General features: G+C 50.0%; 1 protein-coding gene across 2 annotated transcripts in view; it reads left to right on the top strand.

Moving 5' to 3' along the window:
- The window catches only part of MIA2 (MIA SH3 domain ER export factor 2), a 2,742,135-nt gene that overhangs the window by 2,358,980 nt on the left and 360,033 nt on the right, over positions 1-23,122 (top strand). The gene's annotated exons all lie outside the window — the stretch shown is intronic.

Here is a 23,122-nt window from a genome sequence, read left to right as displayed (position 1 = left end):
TAGAATAAAGGCCCATTCAACAAGGAAGCATTGATGATCCCCTTGAATGGGGTACATAACCTACTTTAGGGCTACAAAGTTCCATACCTCCTCCCACCCCCCATTCATGTCCTTTGGGGGTATCCTTCTTTCTCCATTTCTCGGCCAACACCAATGCTCCCGCCACCATCACAATAACATATGCCTTTCTTTGTGATTTAGTTGGCAACTCATCTAGGATTCCTCCCATCCCCAAGATGGCTTCCCCTTGCGAGCCCCTCCGTTTTACCCCAAAGATCTCTTCCATTGCCGATTGGATCATCCTCCAATATGATTGAACGGATGGACACTCCCATCAAATGCGTTTCCATGTCCCCACCTCCCGCATTCACTCCAACATCCATCCGGGACCACCTGGTAGCATCTATGTAGCTTCTTCCGGGGTAAGGTGCCATTGAACCATTAACTTTGTCCATATTTCTTGTATTTGGACTGCTCTTGCGAACTTGGGCATCTGCGCCCATAAAGTAGTCCATTGCTCCTCAATGGAATGCCCCACTACAGTTTCGCACCTCTCCAGGTGCGAAACTGTCCTATCCTTTTGCCTTTTGCCTATCCTTTTTGCCAGGTTCCTCCCCACTTTAATAATACCATAAATTGACCCCATAATGTGTCTGTCTCCTGAGTTTGGCGTGACATATTTTTCAAAGGGTTGCGCTCCCTAGTTGCAGCTCTCTTAATTTTGGGGTGTTGTAGCCAGTGTTGCATTTGAAAGTAGCTGAATCCTTCACTCTCCTAATTCGAAGTCCTGCTTGCATTGGTTAAAGGATTTCAACTCCTGCCCATCAAACATGCCCCTTAGTTTCCTGCATCCCTCCTCCTGCCACCTGTCAAATTCTTTGCCCCCCAGCGCCGGTTGTGAATTGAGGATTTCTAAACAAAGGTGTCAGAGGGGAGAGAAAGGTTGTCAGCCCTGCCCGTCGCACCGAGTTATTCCACGCCTCTCCCGTTAACACCTCTAATTCTCTACGTACATGCTAGGTGGCCTGCCTTCCTTTTGTCGCCATGGGACCTCTGCAATTGCCCAATCCATGGGTCTCAACACCTTCCCCCTGTAGTTCTTAAACCAGTCCCTGGTAATTAGCTCTTAAATCTGGTTCTCCCAGCCCTCCTTTACTCTTCAAGTTTCTCATGACTTGTCTTGACAGCCTGGGTTTTTTGTGGTTCCACAATAATGTACCCGTGTGTGTGTGTTTGCAGGGCCCGGAAGTAAGTATTGGGTACCTGTATTGGCAGTGCCATGAAGTGATATAGCAGCATTGGTAGGATTACCATTTTTAACACATTGATCCTCCCCAAACATTGTATTGAAAGGGGTCCCCAGTCAGTTAAGATCTATCTGATTTCTTTCTAATAGGAGCAGGTATTTTGCATCAAATAACGTGCTGATCTTTTTAGTAATTACTATCCCTAGGTATTATACCTGTTTCTGCCCACCTGTATTGGAAAGCTTCTTGCAGTTCTTGGGCTTCCTGCGACTGAACCGTCAGGTTTAACGCCTCTGATTTTTGTGCATTCATTGTCAAGCCTGCCACCTCCCCAAACTGTCGTAGAGCCCTGTCAACTGCTCTAAGAGATTTCTCTTGGTACGTGACCAGGTCATCTGCGAATGCTGCTGCTTTGCGGTCTTCTACACCAGAGGGGATTCCTTATATCTCTTTAGAGGTCCCAGAAGTGGCTAGTGAGGGCTCCAGCTGGATAGCGTGAAGCAACAGGGAAAGAAGACACCACTGTTTTGTGCCTCTCGAGATTGGGATACTCTCGGAGAGCCTGCCATTAATTGCCAGTTGTAGTCTGGGGTTATGATATTAGCTTTTACCATTGCTATACATTTGACTCCAACCCCCATCCTTTCCATAGTGTTAAATAGGAACTGCCATTCGACCCTATTGAACGCTTTCTCCGCGTCTTAAGCCAGGATAAGTGCTGGGATGCCTGTTTTATTGACCTTTTCAATGAAATGACTGACCTTTTGTGTGTTGTCGCAAGTCTGTCAGCTTCTTACAAACCCAGATTGATCTGGATCGATGAGCCCCGGGAGGAGCCGGTCGAGTCGGTTTGTCAATATTTTTGTGTACATTTTTGCATCAGTGTTAATAAGCACAATCGGTCTGTAGGATACGCATAGAGTATTATCTTTCCCTGGAATCGGCAACAACACTACCTTGGCCTCTCCCATGGTTGTTGTGATGTCTCCTGTTCACCCAGAATAGTTGTAGAGCGGGATCAGATACGGAATTAGAATTTCCCTGTAAGTTTTGTAGAAATCTGCCAAGTACCCATTCGGCCCTTGCACCTTTCCCCTAGGTAGGCGTATTATGACTGCCCTTACTTGTTCTGGTGTGATGTCACCCTCTAGCTCCTTCCATTCCAAACCGGTGACCCTATTTAACGGGCATGCGTCAAGGTATTTTTTTAAGCCTGTTCTGTTGGGGAGTCTGTCTTATAAAAAACAGAATCATATCTTGTGAATGCCCTCATAATATCAGGAAGAGCAAAGCTCTCCTCGCACCCTCTGTTTTAATTCTCAGTATTGTTCTTAAGGTTTCTTTCTTCCTCAGTGCCCATGCCAAAAGGCAGTCCACCTTATTTGCCTTAATGTAGTACCTTTGTTTGAGGGAAATCGGCGATCTTTCGGGCTGCTTTCGTTTGGAGGACCTCAAGTTGGCCCCTTATCAGCCAGTATTCCCTTCTAATAGCCCCTCCAGCTCCATCCACCATGCGATCCATTATTTGTTTGTTTACCCTCTAGCTCTGATTCCAATTGTCTCATTTGCTTATCTGAGATTTCAAAGCTATAAGCGTCCCTCTCAAGATGGCCTTGAAGGCGTCCCATATCATTTGTTGACTTGTTTCTTCTGAGTTGTTATTATTAAAGTATTCTCCTATTCTATCCTTTACTTCTGCCCTTAGAATCTCGTCTTTAATAATATGTGACAGATATCGCCATCTCCACAACCCAGGTGAGCAATCGTGCCAGGGCTATACCTCTCACAGTAAGGCCATTGACACCCAGGAGTAGTAAATTCTTGAGAAGGTTCTGTGTAGAAGGTGTATTTTATTTATTTATTTTATTTATTATTTGCTTGTTAGGTGCTTATACAGAAAGTAAAATGCAGTTTCAATACGCCTATGGGGCGGGTGGAGGGAACAAAGGAGTGAAATACATTACAAAACATGCTATTTAATAAGAGCAGTGGAGGGGAAAGGAAGAAAGAACAAACCTACTATGGCTTGTGAGTATTCGGAACGTGCAAGTGCAGCAAGGAAGAGGGCAGAAGGGGAAGTGCTGGGGAGTCAGAGGTCATGGGTGAGCCGAATGGAGTACTTAAATTGTTAAGTGCTACACAGCCTAGAGCCACATTAGGTGTAAGTGCGAACCTCCAGGGCAGAGGGTGTGCCAAGGCAAATGCTGAGGGTAGACCAGAGCTGAGCCGACTGGGTGTGGGAGGTCAGGTGCCCCGAGGATACATAAGGGCCCCGGACACCAACCACAGCAACTGTGGGATTAGCCGAGAGGAGAAGAAGGGCAGGAGGAGGAAAAGAGGAAAGTCTTGAGAAGCTTCCGGAATTTAAGAAAGTCCTACTCAAGGCGTGCAGGGAGCAGGGGGCTGTTTCATAGGAGGGACCCAGCTGACTAAAGCGATCGACCACCTACCCCGTTTAGCAAAATGCTTTACACACAGAGTTTGTGCCAGAAGAATGTAGTGGTTTAGAGGGAGAGTATTTGGAGAGATAGAGTTGGAGATCGAGTGGCCCCTGGGCCCAGATAGCCCTGTGGATGATGCAGAGAGATTTTAATTTAATCTGTGCAGCAACCGGGAGACGGTGAAGACTTTTTAGGGCAGGAGAGATGCGGTCCCTCTGCTTAAGTGCAAGGATAAGTCTTGCTGCCTTTTTCTGGATTAGCTGGAGGGGTCGCAGAGTGGAAGAAGGTAGGTTCAGGAGGAGGCTGTTGCAGTTGTCACTCCTAGAGAACCAGGGCTCCAGTAACATTGATCCTCTGGGGGAAAGTGAGAAAAGGGAGAATTCCTTTTAGAAGGAAGAACTGAAAGTGGGACTTCTTGGCAATGGCCTGAGTGTGAGGAAGAAGGAGAGAGGAGTCGAAGATGACTCCAAGTTTTCTAGCTTCAGAAGAAGCACAGGAGAGCCCAAGGATGTAGGTCAAAGTGAAGGGAAGAAGGAGGGAGCAGGGGACCCCATGGGGAGGATCTCAGTTTTACAGGCATTGAGACAGAGATTGTTGAAGGTGCACCAGGACAGGATGGCAGATAGGGAGTGAGGGATAATGGAGGGTGCAAGAGGGTCCGCAGGAAGTTTGAAAAATAGCTGTGTTGTCTGTAGAACACTGTAAATTGGAGGCGCTGAGGCATGCAAGCTGAGCAAGATAGATGTTAAAGAGCCAAGGGGATATGATAGGTTATTTATAATGTGCTTAATACCCAGAGGTTTCTAATCGCGGACCCAGGGATTGAACCTGTGTTGCTCTGTGTCGTCTTGCTTCCAAGGAGAGCATGTTGCCCCTGAGCTATCCTCCCGGGGACAGGCTAGGACCCTGTGGGACACCACAGGTGGAGAAGGAGGTTGGAGAGGAGAAGGTGCCCAGGATGACTTGGTAGGAGTGATCAGTTAGGAAGGATGTCAGCCAGTCCAGAGCCCATTCCAATATACCAAGGTATCGTGGAGCCTTTGTATGAGGATGGAATGGTTGACTGTGTCAAAGGCAGAGGAGAAATCGAGAAGGATGAGCACAGCTGGGGAGTTGGAGTGCAGAGATGTAAGCAGTTCTTCACAGGTGTTCAGAAGAGCAGTTTCCGTGCCTCTGGATGCTCGGAATCCAGATTGATGGTCGTGGAGACCACCAATAAATTCGGTTTGTGAGTTGAGTTGGGGCAATGCAAACTTCTCCAGCAGCTTCCCCAGGAAGGGGGTGATGGAAATAGGGCGCTAGTTGGCAAGGCAGGTAGGGTCAGTTGAAGGTTTTTTCAGCACTGGGTGCACAAGGGAGTGTTTAAGGGCAGAGGGGAAAGATCCAGTGACAAAATAATAATTGCATAAATCAGTGAGCGCGCGGGCAAGAGAGTCAATGTTATCCTTGATGGTCCTGGAAGAGCAAGGGGATACCTGCTTCGAAGAGACCATTATGGAGCAGACAGCTCTGGTAACTTCCTCAGGTGTGACAGGGGCAAAGGAGGAGGAGGAAGGAGGAGGCTGAGGGGCTAAGGGAGGCAAGAGGTTGTGGGATGGATTGGGAGGATGGGTAGCAAGTATGTTTAGAATGTCCTGAGTTTTGTGGCGAAGTGAAAGGCCAGTGCATTGCAGAGGACCTGGGAAGGAGAATGGAGAAGCAGACTGCGGAAGGGTTGGCTAGCTCCCTGCAGATCTTGAATTGAAAAGTACAGCTGTATTGTTGGAAGCACCGGAAACACTTGCCTGTATGTGGGCTCTTTTCTTGGCACAGATAGTCTGTATTGCCTTTGGATCAGGCGGAAGGCCAGTTTGTCAGAGGATGAGCCTGAGGTTTGCCACCTCCGTTCTGCTGCCCTGCACTTTTGTTTCAGGGCCACAAGTTCAGATTTGTACCAGGTGTTACGCCTAGAGGCAGGTTTCAGGCGGATCCTCATAACTGGGGCCAGAATGTCGAGAGTATGGGTGATGGACAAGTGGAGGTTGCTGAGAGCAGAGTTAGAGGTAGAAACTGAGGTGGGGGAGATGGGGGGATGAATGAGGAAGCAAACGCAGCAGCTGACACTCGTTTCATCGGGGGAATGTTAGTGAACAAGGTTGGCAGGGCTTTTGAGGGGGCGGGCAGAGGGCCCAAGGGACCCAGGTGAGAGGACAAGAGAGAATGGTCTGACCAGGAGAAGGGTGACTAGTGGTGGGGGAGGAGAGGTCAGAGTGTATGAGGGTGTCCAGAGTGTGTCCAGCTGAGTGGGTTGGACCAGAAGGGAGAATGGAGATTGAAAGAGAGGAGCAGAGGTCAGTGAATAGAGTGGTTGCAGAGCCAGGGAAGTCCAGTTGGATGTTGTTGTTAGGCAGAAACCTGTGCACTTCCCTTTGGGAACACTGCAAAAGATTTAGGACTACAGGTGTTAGCAGTAAACCCACTTGGTAGCAGTCTGTACCACCCAGATTTACCTGGTAGCTGTGGCTGAGCAGTCAGACTTCCCTCAAGAAGAGTTGAGCAGTAGGCAAAGTATACCAAATAGGCACTCAGATACACTAACACAAGTAAACACTGACCAGAGCTTTGGTATCAAAGTATATAATTATTTATTTAAAAACACACTGTTTGAAACACTCCAGCACTCTTATTGTAAAACACTCTAAACACAGTTACTATTATAATATATACAACCCTTATTCCTTATCAGATAAGTCTTAGTTAACACCACTTATTTTCACACAGAGGTGAGCGCTTAACTATAGATGGCACTCCAATAAGTTAATGAAGAAGGGAGGGAAAAAGACGGAATATGGAAAGATACACCACTCTAAGATTTAGGAACACTATTAGCAAGGCAGAAGAGCAAAAGTCACTTGTGAGCCAAAGTACATAGGCTGGGCCCACTCTTAGAGAGAGCAGAGCACAAATGCGCCCAAGATCACACAGTTACTCTAGGCTTAGAAAGTCTTGCAGAGAGTTCGAAAAGAGTTTAGAGAGGCTCAGAAAAGTTTAGCCAGGGTGTCCCAGGCTGACCCAGGTTCGAAAGCCGGGGGCTAAATCTACCCCGTACAGTCGGTGGCAAGGGAAGCCAGGCGGGACACCGTACCTTAAGTGGGAAGGATCCTCCCGCAGTGGCAGTTGTTCCTGGCAGCGGGTGCAAGTCTCGTCGTCGTCCAGGGGAAGAGAAGATCTCAACTTGGAGGAAAGATGAAGGTCGTTGCCCTGCCAGGGAAGAAACCAGCCGCAGAGTTTTCCGGTTAAAGGTATTACCCTTTATTTCGCGGTCATGGCAAAACATGGTATTCCGGTTGCCGGGGTGGTTGGCACAGGCAAGGTGGCCACGAGATGCGTTGGGAAGGCGAAAAGACGGTGAAACTGGTTATCCCCACCAGTCAAAGGAAGAAGACTCTCCGGCGGGAGATCTCTTCTGTCGTTGAGAAAAGTGGGGAGACGGTCCAGCAGGGCTCCACCGGTGGTGTCGTCGTGGCAGGTCGGCTCAGCTTCTCCCTCTTCGGATTCTTAGGTCCTGTGGCAACTTCAGAAGTTCCAGTCCCCAAAGCCGTGGTTTTATGCAGAAAACCAACATTCACTCAAAACCACCTAGCTGTCACTCAAACATGCTAAGTGGTGAGCCGGCCGGCTCACCACTTAGGGCCAATCAGGAGGGAGTGCGACTTGAGTTGCCTAGGCAACTCAGTCCAGGGTGCCTTAATCCCCCTCCACCCCTCCTAAGTACCCCAGACAGAGTGGCACCACTTTGGAGTGCTTCTGTGGAGAAGCCCGCCAAAAAGTGGAACAAAGGGCTCGTCTTGGGTTGGAGTCACAGAAGAGAACATTAACGCCATTTTAGAACCGAGTTTTGGCAAAAAATACCAACCGGAGAATTAATAATAATTAAATAAACCGGCGGTATGTTCGAGGCTATCGTAATTAAATAAATAAAGATAGTAGCCTCGAACAATGGGAAAATCCCATAGAGAAATATTCGCGGTCGAATATAAAAAGTAGTATCCCTGCCACCAGCCAAAACTCGATCGGGGGGACGGAGACATGTCCCCTGGACTAACAGAGCCCGGGGCAATCAAATTGCCCCAGGCAGTACGTCCACAATATGATGGTTTGTACTGGTTCTGTTCAGAATTCAAGACTAGTAAAGTCAATGGTGACTTTACATGCCCTGGGAGACAGTAGTCAGTCCCAGGGTATGGAGTCTTATACTGGGGGGTCACTATGACACCCCTGTGTTACTGCACTGAGGGTGCTGTGTAACACACATCACAAAAACACATGAAGCTCTATGGAGTAAAATACCCCATAGCCCATTAAACACATCTAGAGTCAATGAAACACACTCAAATAATGCCCAAGAGTGAGGGTAAAAGAGTCTCACTCTTGGCAGGAAAAAAAAAAATAAACCCCAAAAATCCAGCAAAGCTGATGGGGGACTCACTAGGTTAGGAAATTCAGCCTAAACAGAGAATTCTCCCTAACAGTTGTGGTTACCCAGGAGAAGGATGTTGGAGGTGGATGAAAGTAAGGAAGAACAGAAATCGGCCCATTCAGAGAGGAAAAGGGAGGTGTCGCGTGGAGGCTGGTTAATGGTAGCAATGGTCAGAGTGAAGATGGAAGAGATGACCAACTTGCAAACCAGGCTTTCAAAGGAAGAGCAGAGCTGGGTGGGTAAGATGGAAGCAGGGACCCACTTACGGAAGATTAAGGCAACGCCCCCGCCACTGCAGTGAGGTCGAGGCTTAGAGATGATCTTGAAGCCGTCAGAGACGAGGGAGTCAAAAGCAGTGACTGAGCTGGCATTGAACCATGTCTCTGTAAGAGCGAGAATGTCAAGGTCAATGTGTTCCAGAAGGAGGCAGATGTCAGAGGATGTTTGATGGCTGAAGAGTCGCCAGATGGAGGAGGTCTCTGCTTTTTAAGGTTTTCTGAGGTGGGGTACAGGGGTGTGTTACATCAGTCAGAGGAGGGATAGAGAGAGTAGTAAGAGGGAGATGCAGACGAAGGAAGGAAGGAATTTAATGAGAGAAGGCAGGATCCCGTCAAAGAGAAGGAGGTTGGGTTGAGGATCCTGGACCAGAATAATGCCTGTGTGATAGACATTAACAAAGTAACATGAAGATGAGAAGCCGGCCAAGAGGACTTCTCACTTGGTGCCACCGTTAATGGTAGAGGATGTTGAAGGAGAGAGAGAGAGAGAGAGTGACCATGAGATGGGTGGATCCATAGATCTGAGAGGGGACAGAGGAGAGTTTATCAGTGAAGACCTCTCTAGAGGAGGCATTGACATAGGTGTCTGCAATGGGAAGTCGAGGGTTTCCACTCAAGATGTCTTTGTTGTGCTTTTTCCTACCAAACTTAGAGAGGGGGTGATAGTGTAGCAGTTAGAGAAGATAAGTGAAGCCTAGATGTCAAGGGAACAAGTCTGGAGGCTGATATAGTTCCTGGAGGGTACATCCCCGGCCCTGGATAGGCACGGACAGGGCCTCGATGTGGGCCTTCGGTGGAGGATTGGCTGCCGCCTGCCGCTGCCCCTGATTGGCCAAAATGTAAGGAGGCAGCCAATGGTGGAGGGGGGGTAGGCCTGAAGGCAGTGGATGGCTCCTCTACCATAGGCGGGGGCGGCCATCTTGTTAGAGGCACGCTAAGCACCCACGATCATGGATAAGAGAAGCTTTTAGACACAGGTCAAATTTAGAAGAGCACGGATGCCCAAAAGAAGAAAACGCTGTGTTGCGCTTTATATGGGCTAATTTAGCGCATGTTGCACGGTCAGCAGCAACTTTTCCAATAAAAATCCGATCTTGTTGCATTTAATGACAATCTGAGTTCGCTGCTGGTAAAAGCCCCACTGGGCTTACCTTGTTGATAATTGCTGCTCCGGATGGAGGTAGGATGTGATAGCTGGTGCGAGCACGATGTTCTTCTTCCTCTGCAAAAGGACAAAGAGTACCCTTTTGTAATCCCCCGCTTTTCACTCCATCCAACAACCAGTGACATACTTGTCATTTTATCTCTTAGCTCCTTCGAGGGTTTGTCATGGTTATGGAAAACCCTTAAACTCCTATCTACCCAGGGATCCCAGGCAATGTTGAAATCCACCACCAAAATTATATGACCTTTCACAAAGACATCCAGCTTTCTCAGTGTTAGTCTTAGGAAATTGTCCTACACCACGTTCAGTGCATATACAGCTGCAAGTGTGTATGTCCCCACTCTTGAAAGATTACTGCTAAATACCGACCCTCTGGGTCTCTGTTTGTAGTGATGATGTGAAAGCCCATATTGTCTCCTTGCATAGCTATCACCCCCCCCCCATTCCATATCCCTCCCCCTTCCTTACTCCACTCCCCCTTACTGGGCAGGCTCAACCATCCTCTAACCACCCCCCCCCCACCTACCCCCTGGAGCTTCCAATCTGGGAGTTGAGCCTGTGCACCTCCCCAGCAGATTCTTGTGCCGTTCCCCTCCGACCTGTCTGGCCTATATCCCCACGCCCTCCCCCTGTGCCTCCTTTCTGTCCTCCTTCCCAATTCCACAGCAACCTTTGCCCGATCTTCGCTGGTGGCTGATGGATGGCAATGTTTCAGTGGGAGCCCCCTCCTCCCATCCAGAGCCTTCCCTGCTGGTGACGACGGACGACTCCTCTTTTCGGGCTGAGTGGCTACTAGGGAGGGCTATGCGATTCATGGAGCATGGTCCAGGACGGAAGCCCTTCTACATATCAAATCTGCTTGAGCTCAGGGCAGTGGGCCTGGCCCGCATGGCGTTTTTGTCCCTAATCAGGAAATAGTTGGTTCTAGTCAGGACGGACAATTCTACCACAATATTTTACCTGAACAAGCAGAGTGGCACCCGCTCCTGCACCCCTCCTATGCATGGAGGCGTTTTTGATCTGGAATGGGCCCTTGCAGAAAGTGTTAGGGAGAATTCTCTCTTTAGGCTGAATTTCGTAACCTAGTGAGTCCCCCAGCAGCTTTGCTGGATTTCAGGAGTTTATTTTTTCTCCTGCCAAGAGTGAGACTCTTTTTCTCCCACTCTTGTACATGATTAATGGTGTTCCTTTGACTGGTAATGTGTTTTATGGGCTATGGGGTCCTTTACTCCATAGGGTCTCATGTGTTTTTTCTGTGTGTGTTACACAGCACCCTCCGTGCAGTGACACAGGGGTGTCATAGTGACACCCCACCATAGACTCCATACCCTGGGACTGACTACTGTCTCCGAGGGCATGTAAAGTCACCATTGGCTTTACTAGTCCCAAATTATTAACAGAAACCGGTACAAACCATCATATTGTGGACGTACTGGTCGGGGCAATTTGATTGCCCCGCGGTCTGTTAGTCGAGGGGGCACGTCTCCGTCCCCCCTGATCGAGTTTTGGCTGGTGGCAGTGGATACTACTTTTTATATTCGACCACGAATATATCCCTACGTGATTTTCCCATTGTTCGAGGCTACCAACTTTAATTCTTTAATTCTCATAGCCTCGAACATACCGCCGGTTTATTTATTTAATATTAATTCCCGGTTGATATTTTTTGCCAGGACTCGATTCTAAAATGGCGTTTGTGTTCTCTTCTGTGACTCCAACTCAAGTAGAGCCCTTTGTTCCACTTTTTGGCAGGCTTCTCCACAGAAGCCTCCAAAAGTGGTGCCACTCTGTCTGGTACCACAGGGGGTGTGGGAGGGGGTTTAGGCACCCTGGACTGAGTTACCTTGGTAACTCAAGTCGCACTCTTGTGTGATTGGCCCAAGTGGTGAGCCGGCCGGCTCACCACTTAGCATGTTTGATTGACAGCTAGGCTGAGTGAATGGGGGTGTGCTGCATAAAAGCAGGGCCTTGGGGACTGGAACTTCTGAAGTCGCCACAGGATCTGAGAATCCGACGAGGGAGAAGCTGAGCCTACCTACCACGACAACACCACCGGTGGAGCCCTGCGGAACCGACTCGCCACTTCCCGACGACAGAGAAGATCTCCCGGCTGGAGAGGCTTCTTCCCCTGACTGGTGGGCACAACCAGTTTACCTTCTTTTCCTCACATCCCAGGACGTCTTGTGGTCGAATTGCCCGTGCCAAGCACCCCAGCAAGCGGATAGCCACTTACCACTGGACCGCGAATAAAAGGACCGCTCCTTGTACCTGAGAACTCTGCGGCTGGTTTCTTCCCTGGCAGTGCAACGGACTCCTGTCTTCCTCCCCGACGAGATCCTCTCTTCCCCCGGACGAAGCACCGACTTGCATCCGCTGCCAGGAACAACTGCCCCCGCTGGAATATTCTCACCACTTTAACGTACCGTGTCCGCCAAGCCTCCCTTTCTAAAGTTTGCTACAAGGTAATAATAAGCCCTTAACCTTCTGCACTGGGCTGGCCGCCGTGACCATCTAACTGGTCCCTTTCTTTTGGTCCAACTCTTTCTGAACCTTTTCAAGACTTTTGTGCACTTCAACCGTGTGACCTTGGACACATTTCGTTCTGATCCTCTTAAAGTGGATCCGGCCTTCTGAACTCTAACTTCACGGTTTTACCTTGCCTTCCTCTCTTGTTGTGGTCTTGTGAAAGTGTTGGGATCTGTTTCAAATTATACTCTGCTTTTCTCTCCCTTTTTAAAACAAATTATTAGAGTGCCATCTGCGTTAAGCGCTCAACGCTGTCTGAAAATAAGTGGGGCTTTACTTAAGACTTGTCTAATATTCTTTTAAGGGAGTGTATATCTTTTAGTGACCGTGTTTTTGAACTGCTCAACATTAGTGCCTGTGTGTTTTACTAGATGTGGTTTTAAATAAATAATTATATCTCTTTTACACCAAGCTCTGGTCAGTGTTTACTTGTTCTATTGTGTTCTTTTGACCTATTATGAATACTCTGTATACTGCCTAACTCTTCTTGAGGGAAGTCTGACTGCTCAGCCACAGCTACCAAGTCCTGTAGTCTTAAATCTTTTGCAGTGGTCCCAGGGGGAACTGCATAGGTTTCTGCCTAACAGAAAGGATTTGTATTTCAGCAGTCCACCAACCAGGCACAGCAATGTCAAAGCGGATGAGCTGAGTCACTTGGGCTTCAACACCTACGAGTGGGAGTTGCACAACGACTCCTTGTTGCCCCTGATCCAGCGTTGGGGGTTCATGGACCTGAATTTGTTTGCATCCGCTCGGAATGCCAAGTGTCTCCAGTTTGCATCATGGGCAGGTTGGGGGTCTCTGGGAGACGCCTTCCAGATCTGTTGGCACGGCCACAGTTGTTATGCGTTCCCGCCCACCCCTCTGCTACAACGGACTCTCCGCAAGTTCCGGGCCTCAGTGGGTTGCAGCCTCATCCTGATTGCCCGCCCACTGTCCTTCGAGACCCTGGTTTTTGGATCTGCAGCAGTTGTGCTCCCAGGGCCCTGTCCATCTTACGATCCCCAGCAGGGGCTTCCTGATGTAGCATGGCAGGGATGTGGAGCATCCGGACCCGGCCAAATTGGCCCTGGCGCCTGGTTCCTGATCAGCTGAGGCTTTGGCATGCTCAATTTTCACGTAACAACTGGGACATCATTAAGCAGGCCAGGAGGCCCTGGACCCCGTCCCAGTATAAGAGCAAATGGACTAGGTTCTGCCATTGGGCACGCAACAGGGGGCTGGACACTGTCTCCTGTCCTTTGGATGACATATTGGCATTTTCAACATACCTCGCTCATTCTGGAGTGCAGGTAGATACTTGCTGCAAGTTTTTGGCGGCCATCAGTGCTTAGAAGGATTGCTCCGAGCGTGTGTTTTTGGCAGCCAACCCAGTGGTTAATGCTCACCTTAAGAGGTTGTCTAGGCTCTTTTCACTGGCTCACAGGCCACATTCGGTCTGGGACCTCAATGTGGTTCTTGCAGCTTTGCAACGCAAGCCTTTTAAGCCTGATGGCCTCTGCGGACATACGCTTGGTGACGCTAAAGATGATTTTATTGGTGGCTCTCACCTCTGCACGAAGGGTTAATGAGCTGCAGGTGTTGTCTTTGTGCGAGCCCTTTACCACGTTTCACGACGACAAGGTCATCTTGCGCACTCATCCAAATTTCTTGCCCAAAGTGGTTTCTCGTTCCATCTGACTCAAGAGATCTGCCTGCTGGTGTTCTTCCCAAACCCACAGTCGGAGGTAGAGAGGGCTCTACATTCCTTGGACCTCTTGAGGGTTCTCAAGTTTTATCTCTCGGATTAAATCCTCCAGGAAGTCTGGTGCATTGTGTGTGAATTTTGGGGGCTCCTTCCCCGGCTCTCAGGCTTCCCAGGCTTCCATTGCCTGTTGGATGGTCCAGGCCATTTCGGAGGAGTACACGGCCATGGGCAAACGTGTTCCTGAAGGGATTCATGCCAATGCGGTCCGATAAGGCCACATCCGTTTGCGTTTCAGAGACCCCCTTCTTGGGATGTTATTAGCAAGGCAGCGACTTGGGCAACTCCATCGGCCTTCTGTAAGCACTGGGCTGGACACCAGCTTCAGAGACGATGCAGAGTTTGGTCAGGCGGTTCTAAAGAACCTTTTCACTTCATCTTGGTTATGAGGCAGGTTGTCACAGCTCGACCCTATGTTCTTGTTCAGTGGAATTACCCACAGGATGGAGGAAAGTGGAAGGGACATATGGTAATTAAAGTTACTCACTGTAGTGACCAAAGTGCTCATAGTCCTTAGTCCCTTTTCCTCCATACATCCCACCCACCTTCCCTTGCTAGTTGCAAAGGGCTAATATGTACTAAAAGGTGCAGGGCCTCGGCTGGGCGTTCCCACGCCCGAGACGGTACAACACAGGCTATTCTAAATTTAATGAGGAAGCTCATTTTTATACTGCCAAAGGTTCCAGTACCGGCCCCATGTTGGGGGACGCCCACAAGTACTAAAGGGGACTAAGGACTATGAGTACTGTGGTCACTACAATGAGTAACTTTAATTTGGAAGAGGCCCAGCTCCACTAAAGAGGCTTCAAAGCACCATTCTTCTTCCTCATTGAAGAAGAGGAGTCACAACTCCAGGTCCAGGGATTCCTATGAGGATTTGTCTTTGGCATCACAGGTATCATTTCCCACCCAATCCTCCACTCCGGGGGAATGGGAGCAGTGCTGGTTGAAAATGCTTGACATTTCACCAAGCTGCCGCTGGTTTTCACAGGGCCCCCGTGCTTGAAAGTGTCAGCAGGGATCTGTCTCGGTGCAAAGACAACACACCTACAGCTAGGTCCTGGCCCCAGCAGCCATAGCACTGGCTAGGCCTCACACAGCTATGCCTTTGTACATTGAGCCCTTTGCACGGACCCCCTCACCCTGCTGCGATGGTGTCGGCGGACCCAGGAAAATGCCCTTTTCCAATGAGTCGGTTTATTTGCGAAGATGTCTGACATCTTTGGTGAAGAGGAGGATCTTCTACTGTTTGCGATGGAGTTCCATTACTTGGGTGGAGCTGGGGACTTCCCAGAAGAGTTTTGCGGTAAGCGAGAGGACTTGCTAGATGAAGCCGCAGGCCAGTATCCTGGAAACCTCCCTAAAGCTGGATATCCTTTGGGCATCAACACCAAGCATGCATCACGCTTCTTTCCAGAGGGTGATGGTGAATTTGGTGGAGACACTGGGGTTGTCAGGCTCAAGGTTCAGTTTGAACTGGCCGACATCCTGGATGAGGGTCCCCAGAGAGAAACCCTACTGCTTTTCAAGCTGGCGGTGGAAACCACAGTGTTGATGGTCCCAGAGAAGCCACGGCCAATCCCTGCAGTAAAAAAGGATCTTGCTGAAATCGTAGTTTGCCGGCACCGGCTTCTCACTCCACCCATTCATCCCTGTAGAATTTGGCTGTGTATGTTCCTACAGTGAACATTAAACCCACCTCTTTCTCCCTCTTTGCCTCAAGATAGGGAGATCAAAAGATTGGACGCCTCAGGGGCGCAAGATGTTCACCTTGGGCAGCCTTGCTCTGGGAATGCCTAATGCATCCTAAGCTTTGGCCAAATTCTCTTCTGGCCTTTGAAGTGTGATTGCCTAGGCGACAGAGAACCACCAGAGTGAGGAGGTTAATGAGGTATTCAACTCATTAGCGAAGGATGGCAAATAATACAGCATTCAGTGGATTGCTTTTCTCCCGCAGATTCCTCATCTTGATAGATATCCTTGTCCAGATCTGCTGCTCGGAAATGTTTCCACAGGGGCCGTAGTAGACCTTGACTCTGCCGTCGATCTGTCTTGTGCAGTGGTCAATCATCAGCTCCGGAAGTGATGCGAGGCGCCATAAATATACCACGTCACTACGCCCCATGCCTCATTTCCTTTTTCCATGTGCTCACACGCTGCATCAGGAACCTACTTGAGTTTCATTCAACATTTTTCACTAACTTTTTTCGATTTACCTCGACGATGTCTTCGCACCGGATCTCTGGTTTCAAGTGGTGCTCTGATTGTGAGGCCAAAATGTCACTAACGGACCCGAATGACGTCTGTTTGTGGTGTTTGGATTCCACTCATGACATGGAGGCCTGCTCGTTGTGCGCCAAGATGAAACCCAAGTCCCTGCGAGACAGAGCCGGTAAGCTGGTCTTGGGCCGACCATTGCCGAAGTCTCCGGTGCGGTCTCTCGTCCGGTCGTCTGAGGCTGAGGAGCCCACTTGTCACGACTAGGGCTGGAACAGCACGAAAACAAAAAAGAAGCCCCACTCCGGAAGCCATTCCCCGTCCTCTTCCTCACGGAAGAAGAAGTGATGCCACCATCGGCAGGAATCGGATTCTTCCTCGGAGCGAGGTAAGTCCTCTAAGGGACCGACCACTCAGGAAAACTGGGATTTGTTTAAAAAAAGAAATGCTTGACATGTTTTGTCAAAAGACTGCTGTCGGTGCGGCTCCAACCCCCGGCCAAAAGGCATCAACAGCAAAAGCAGTGACCCCACGCTTACCAAGAAGTCGATGCTTTCGGCGCCGCTCCCCACATGGACAGAAATTCACCCTCTTGAAGCCTCTCCCACGACGCCCATCGCCCGTCGGAGCTATCAGCGCCGATAGCTAATCCATCAGCCTCTAGGGCTCTGCTGCAAGCTAAGACATAAGCCTCGGCATCCAGACCTACGGATCTGGAGGATAAGCCCTCTGTGTCGACCAGCGACGTCGGCCCCTTTCAACCTCTGTTGCAGACAAGCTTTTTTCGACTCAATGAGGTCGATTTTTAGCGCTGATGAAGCTGAGGAATGTGAAGAGGTCGACCCCATCTTTTTGGGTTAAGGTGGCGTTGATTATTTCGACGACCGAGACAACTTGATGGCACTTGCTCAGGGCCTTCAAGATGCCAGTGGGTTGGACACATCTCCAGACCTTGAGATGCAACAAAAAAAACCCTACACTCACTCTCATGTCAAATTTCGGACATTGGTAGAGAAAGTGGTTGACACCCTCGCCTCAAGTCGTCGGCTATTCCCCATCAAAGGTATGACCTTACAGACATCCTGGATGAGGGCCCGGCTATTGAGCACAACATGCCCTTCAATCAGGCCATAGCTGACCCTTTGGCTTCCATCTTGTCTCGGGAGGATAACTCTGGGGCAACGCGCTTACCTTGGAAGCAAGATGACGCGGAGCAACACAGGTGTGATCCCTGAGTCCGCACTTAGAAACCTCTGGGTATTAAGCATGTTATAAATAACCAATTACAATTACAATCTGGCAGAACCCATGCACTTTGGCCCCCACAAGTACCAATGTCACAGGGAAGTACAGGCCGGCAAGACGGGACCCTTCCTTCCTCTCAACACACCCTTCCCTGGAAGGGCTGGTAGTTCAGGCTGCCACTATATTCTCCAGGCCCGCTGCATCCACATCAAATCTCCCTACAGACAGGGTAGGGAAAAGAATAGACACTTTGGCCAAGAAGGTTTTTACCTCCGGCAGCATGGCGCTTAAGGCCACCAACGTAGCTTGCAGTTTGACTAAGTTTTCCAACGGTTTGACGAATGCTGTAAAGCATGCAGCAGAGTACATCCCGGAAGGTCATATGCGGGACAGATTTATACTGCTGGTGGAGGATGGGATGGAAACTGCCAAGCAGTCCTTGCAAACAGGCCTGGACATTGCTGACTATGTTGCCCGTTCCGTGGGGTTTGCAGTAATTATGAGAAGGCAGGCCTATTTGAAAACTTCCGGCTTTTCCCCAATGTACAAAACCGCCTTGTAGGCATGCCTTTTGAGGGGGAGATGCTCTTTGGACAGAAGGCGGATGACACTTAGCAGTCATTTTAGACTCCTTAAATTTCTCTAAGTCGCTAGGTATGGCTGCGCAGCCAGCTAAGTATGCGTTCAGCTTTGCCTCCAGAGGCAGAGGCTATAGGCGCTATGTGCCTTATGGCAGGAAAGTACAGCCCCCACAAGCCATGCAGGGGCAGAGGCAGTTCTTGCGTCGCGGGACGGGCAGAGGTGCTTTTAAGGACCAGTAGACAGCAGCTGCGGTTGGGGCGACGGCGCCTTCAAAGCTGCTATGATTTTCCCCTCCCACAACATACCGGTTGGTGGACGTTTGGCAGGGCATTGGTCCTAGTGGCAGGTGATAACCTCAGATGCCTGGGCCCTGCAGTTCATTCTGTGCGGTTATTGTCTCCCCTTGTTAAGAAAACCTCCAGACAGAGCCCCGTCTTCACTGATCCAACTTGGACAGGAGCTCCAGGAAGAACTGAGAGCTCTGTTGTCGAAGGGTGCCGTGGAAGAGGTGCCTTCCGATCAGAGAGGGTTGGGCTTTGCATTCCCGATATTTCCTGGTACCCAAAAACAGAGGAGGTCTCCGTCCCTTTCTGCACCTCATTGCTCTAAACAAGTTTCGGAGAAAAGACAAATTCAGGATGATGCAGTCGAGAGACATTCTCCACGCTCTCAAGCTTCAGGACTGGCTGGTGTCCATAGACCTGCAGGATGCCTTATTCCATGTGCCCATACATCAGAAGAACAGGAAATGTCTGCGGTTCCTCATTGGAGATGAGCACTATCAGTTGAAAGTGCTGCACTTTGGGTTGACTTCCGCTCCGAGGGTCTTCACCAAGCTCATGACGGTAGTCGCGACTCACCTCAGGAGATCCGGAGTCCAGGTATGTCCGTACCTGGACGACTGGCTGATCCGGGGGAAGTCCGCGAAACAGGTTTTGACTCATCTAGATGACACATGTCTGCTACTGCACAGGCTGGGGTTCTCTCTGAACTTAAAGAAGTCCCACATGACACCAGTCCAGAAACTCCAGTTCATCGGGGCAGTCCTAGACACTCAGGCAAGGTAGGCCTTCCCTCCTGAGGAGAGAGCCGACACCATACAAGAGATGATCCAGTTGTTCCGGAACCACACCACCTTACCAGCGGCTTAGCGGCTTCCTCTCTCCGCCTTTTGGGCCTCATGGCCTCCTGCATTTTCCTGGTGCCAGTGGCCAGACTGCGCATGAGATCCCTTGAGTGGCTCCTACAAGACCAGTGGTCTCAGTATCTGGGAGCTCTCTCGGATCCCTCTCAGGGTGTCCAGCCAGGTAGTTCGCGGACTAGGCTGGTAGGACACGTGTAAGAATCTTATGACGTGGGAACCCTTCTGGCCTCCTTGGCCTCAGACCCGAGTGGTCACGGATGCGTCCCTGAAGTGTTAGGGTGCTCACTGCGAGGACTTGCAGGTAAGCGGCGTCTGAACTGCGTCGGAAGCCCGGTGGCATATCAACAGGGTGGAGTTGCGAGCAATTAGGGTAGCCCTGAAGCCATTCGCCCCATCGCTCAAGAGGAGGCATGTCCTGATTCTGATGGACAACACAGTGGCCATGCACTACTTAAACAAGCAAGGTGGAGTGCATTCCCATCCCCTCTGCACAGAAGCGATGCAACTGTGGTTCTGGTTGCTAGAGAATCAAATCTCGGTCTCTGGAGTTCATCTGGTGGGAACAGATAAGTTTGGCAGATACTCTGAGCAGGCAGAGCATGGTCTCACACGAGTGGAAAGTGTTCCAGCATGTCCTGGAAGAGGTCTTTGCTCTCTGGTGTACCCCAGCAGAGGATCTGCTTGCCACGGAAGCCAACGGGAAGTGCAAAGTTTTGCACAAGGGAATTCCCAGTGAACGCTGCACTGGGGGATGTGTTTCTGGTTGATTGGACTTTCCCTCTCCATTATGCGTTCCCTCCGATCCCCGTCATTCCATGGATTCTCAGGAGGTTGGAGAGTTTTTGAGGGACCACGATCTTGATCACCCCGGATTGGGCGAGCAGGATGGTGGTACTCCGACCTCTTGGATCTGGCTATCTGTCCACCTCATTGGTTGCCTTGGCGGCCAGATCTCCTCACACAGTCGGAGGGTCAGATACTACACCTGACCCCGTATTGCCTCAACCTACATGCGTGGCTCTTCAGCGGATGAGGTATGATGACTGGGACCTCTCTGAGGAAGTTCTTGAGGTGTTGCTGGCTGCACACAGACTGTCTACAAGATCTCTGTATGTGTGCAGGTGGAGAAGATTTGAGGTGTGGTGCAAGGAGCGTGAGGTTGGACCAATCCCTTGCCCTACCACAATGGTGATGGAGTTCCTTCTGTCAGTAGCCTCTTCAGGCCTGCAGGTTGCAACAGCCAAAGCGAATTTGGTGGCTTTTTCTGTGTTTAAAAGGTCACAATTCCTGAAAGGCCTGCTCAACAAATTCCTGCGAACTCCATTTGATGTTCCGGATTGGGGCCTTAACCTGGTTCTCACCTTTCTTATGGCATCCCTGTTTGAGCCTATGCGTTCTTGTTCACTTAGGTTGCTGTCCCTTAAGACTGCCTTTTTGATTGCCATCACATTGGCCTGGAGAGTTAGCGAGCTACAGGCCTTATACTGCAAGCTTCCCTTTTTGTGTTTCTTCAGAGAGAAGGTATCTCTTAAGGTCAGACCAGGGTTCCTTCTGAAGGTTGTTTCGGAATGTCATCTTTCGCAGTCTATGAAATTGCTGGTGTTCTACCCTCCTATCCACCCTTCTAAGGAGGAAGAGAGCTTTCTCTGTCTCGATCCTAAGAGAGCCCTCCGCTTTTATGTTGATTTCAGGAAGACCGACCAGTTGTTTGTCAACCATTCTCTTTCACGCAAAGCTCTTGCGATTACTAAACAAACCATCTTGCGCTGGATCATTTTATGCATCTCTGAGTGCTATCAGTTTACGGTAAAAGAAATCCCACCGGGTATCAAGGCCCATTCAAACAGGGGAGTCTCTGCTTCCACAGCCCTTCAGAGGGGAGGCTCCCTGTTCAGGACATTTGCCATGCTGCCACATGGTCCTCTTTATATACTTTCACAAAGCAGGAAATCCGGAGACTCCGCCACTTAAGGAGATCCTTCTTGATTCTTTGCAGAAGAGGGGGGTAGTTCGCCATATACTTCCCTTTAAGGGCCGGAGTAATTCTCACCCCCCGGTATGTGATTCCCCCTGGGCACCAGGCGAAAGGCGTTGACTCCTTTAATTCCTCCCTTTCCTCCCTTGCCAACGTCAGATTCATCAGTTCGGACGTATGCATATTAATGCGCAGACCGGATGCTTCCCCAAAGTCCTCTAATAAAAGCCTGCATTGCCTACTTGATTCTATGGGGTTGGTCAGGGCGAGCAGCATATCGTCCGCGAAAGCCGCCACTTTATGCTGCTTACCCCCAAACGGTATTCCCTGTATCCCTTCCGATTCCCGAATTGCCTGCAAGAGGGGCTCTAGGAAGATTGCATAGAGTAGGGGCGATAAAGGGCACCCCTGCTTTGTACCTCTTTGGAGTTGGAACGATCTGGATAAGGTTCCGTTAACCGCCACCCTCGCTTGAGGTCCCTCATAGTTCGCTTTAACCATCTGTAGATAAGTGCCTCCCAGTCCCATTTTTCCGATAGCCTTTAAGAGGAAGGACCATTCCAGGCGGTCGAATGCTTTTTCAGCATCTAAAGATAGAAGCGCTACCTGGGTATTAGTCTTTTCCGCCTTTTCCACTAGATGGGCCACCCTTCTGATATTATCCACTGTCTGCCTCCCCTTCACAAATCCCGCCTGGTCCTGATGAATCAGATACGGGAGAAGCCCCTCCAGCCTATTCGCTAGAATTTTGGTATATATTTTCGCGTCTACATTCATGAGCGCTATTGGCCTATAGGAGGATCTCTCGAGAGGGTCCTTGCCCGCCTTCAGGATCAGGGAAATCTTGTCTTCTTTCATAGATGAGGTGATTTGCCCACTACCTTTAAAGGAGCTGAAGAGGTAGGTCAACCGTGGCACCAGCACCCCGGCAAAGGTCTTATAAAAGGACGCTGAGTACCCGTCCGGGGCCTTGCCTGCGGGTAGCTTCCGGATCACCCCCCTCACTTCCTCCTCCGTTATGTCTTGCTGAAGACTAATCTGGGCCTCCCCCTCAACTTTGCGCAAGTGAACGCTTTCTAGGAATTTCTCCTGGGCCTGGTCATCGGGGTGCTGTGATGTATATAGGGTCTCATAAAATTTAGCCATGGGTTCTCGAACGTCTTCAGTTCGAGTAACCCTATCCCCTATATCAGAGTTCAGCGCTGTGATAGTGTTTTTTGAGGCAGCTCCCCGAAGAAGGCGGGCCAGCAGGGCGTCCGCCTCATTCCCTTTAGCATAAAATTTTTGCTGCACGAAGAGCAGGGCCCCCTCTGCCTTTTTAGTTCGTAGGATCCCCAACTGTCCCACCGCCCTCCTATAGTCCTTTTGATTGGATCTACTAGGATTCGCCGCAACCCTGCCTCTCGTCTCCTCGACCTCTGCTTCCAGCCGGGACTCCAGGGCCTGTAGCTGTTTCTGCCTTTGTGCTTTGGCTGCTATAATTTCCCCCCTCATTGTGGCCTTAAATGCGTCCCATCTGATATCTTCTCCCGTGTCCCCACTTTTGTTGCTGTCAAAGAACTCTCTCATCTTGCCCTCCATCTCCTCCCTTATCAGAGGGTCCCTCAACAGATATTCCGGGTATTTCCAGCCCCACAATCCCTTTCTCTTCAGTCCAGTTCCAGCCGCATGGATAGTATTTTATGGTCTGCTCTTCCCATGGGCCCCACCTCTATCTCCTTAACTCTACCCACCAGGTTAGCCGAGACCCAGATATAGTCAATTCTAGATTGTGTCCCGTGGACTTCGGAAAGGAAGGTGTAACCCTCCGCGTACCCTTTCAGTTCCCTCCAGACGTCCTTCAACCCCATGCTCCCAACCTTGTCCCTTAGTTCCGCTGAGGCCCCCGCCCCTCCTCCCCGACTCCTAAGCGCCCCCGACCTGTCCTTAGCCTTGTCCCATGCAATGTTTAGGTCACCCATTATAATTATCTGGCCCCTTGCCCAGTCACCTATTCTCCCCATAACGTTGCGGAGGAAAGAGTCTTGCCCCGTGTTAGGCGCGTAAATAACCCCTATTGTGTACATCTCCTCTGCGATTCTACCTCTCACCATCACAAA

This window comes from Ambystoma mexicanum, chromosome 14 (assembly GCF_040938575.1).
Source record: "Ambystoma mexicanum isolate Mex_15411 chromosome 14, UKY_AmexF1_1, whole genome shotgun sequence".
Lineage (NCBI taxonomy): Eukaryota > Metazoa > Chordata > Amphibia > Caudata > Ambystomatidae > Ambystoma > Ambystoma mexicanum.
This window is presented reverse-complemented; position numbering and strand designations above follow the sequence as displayed.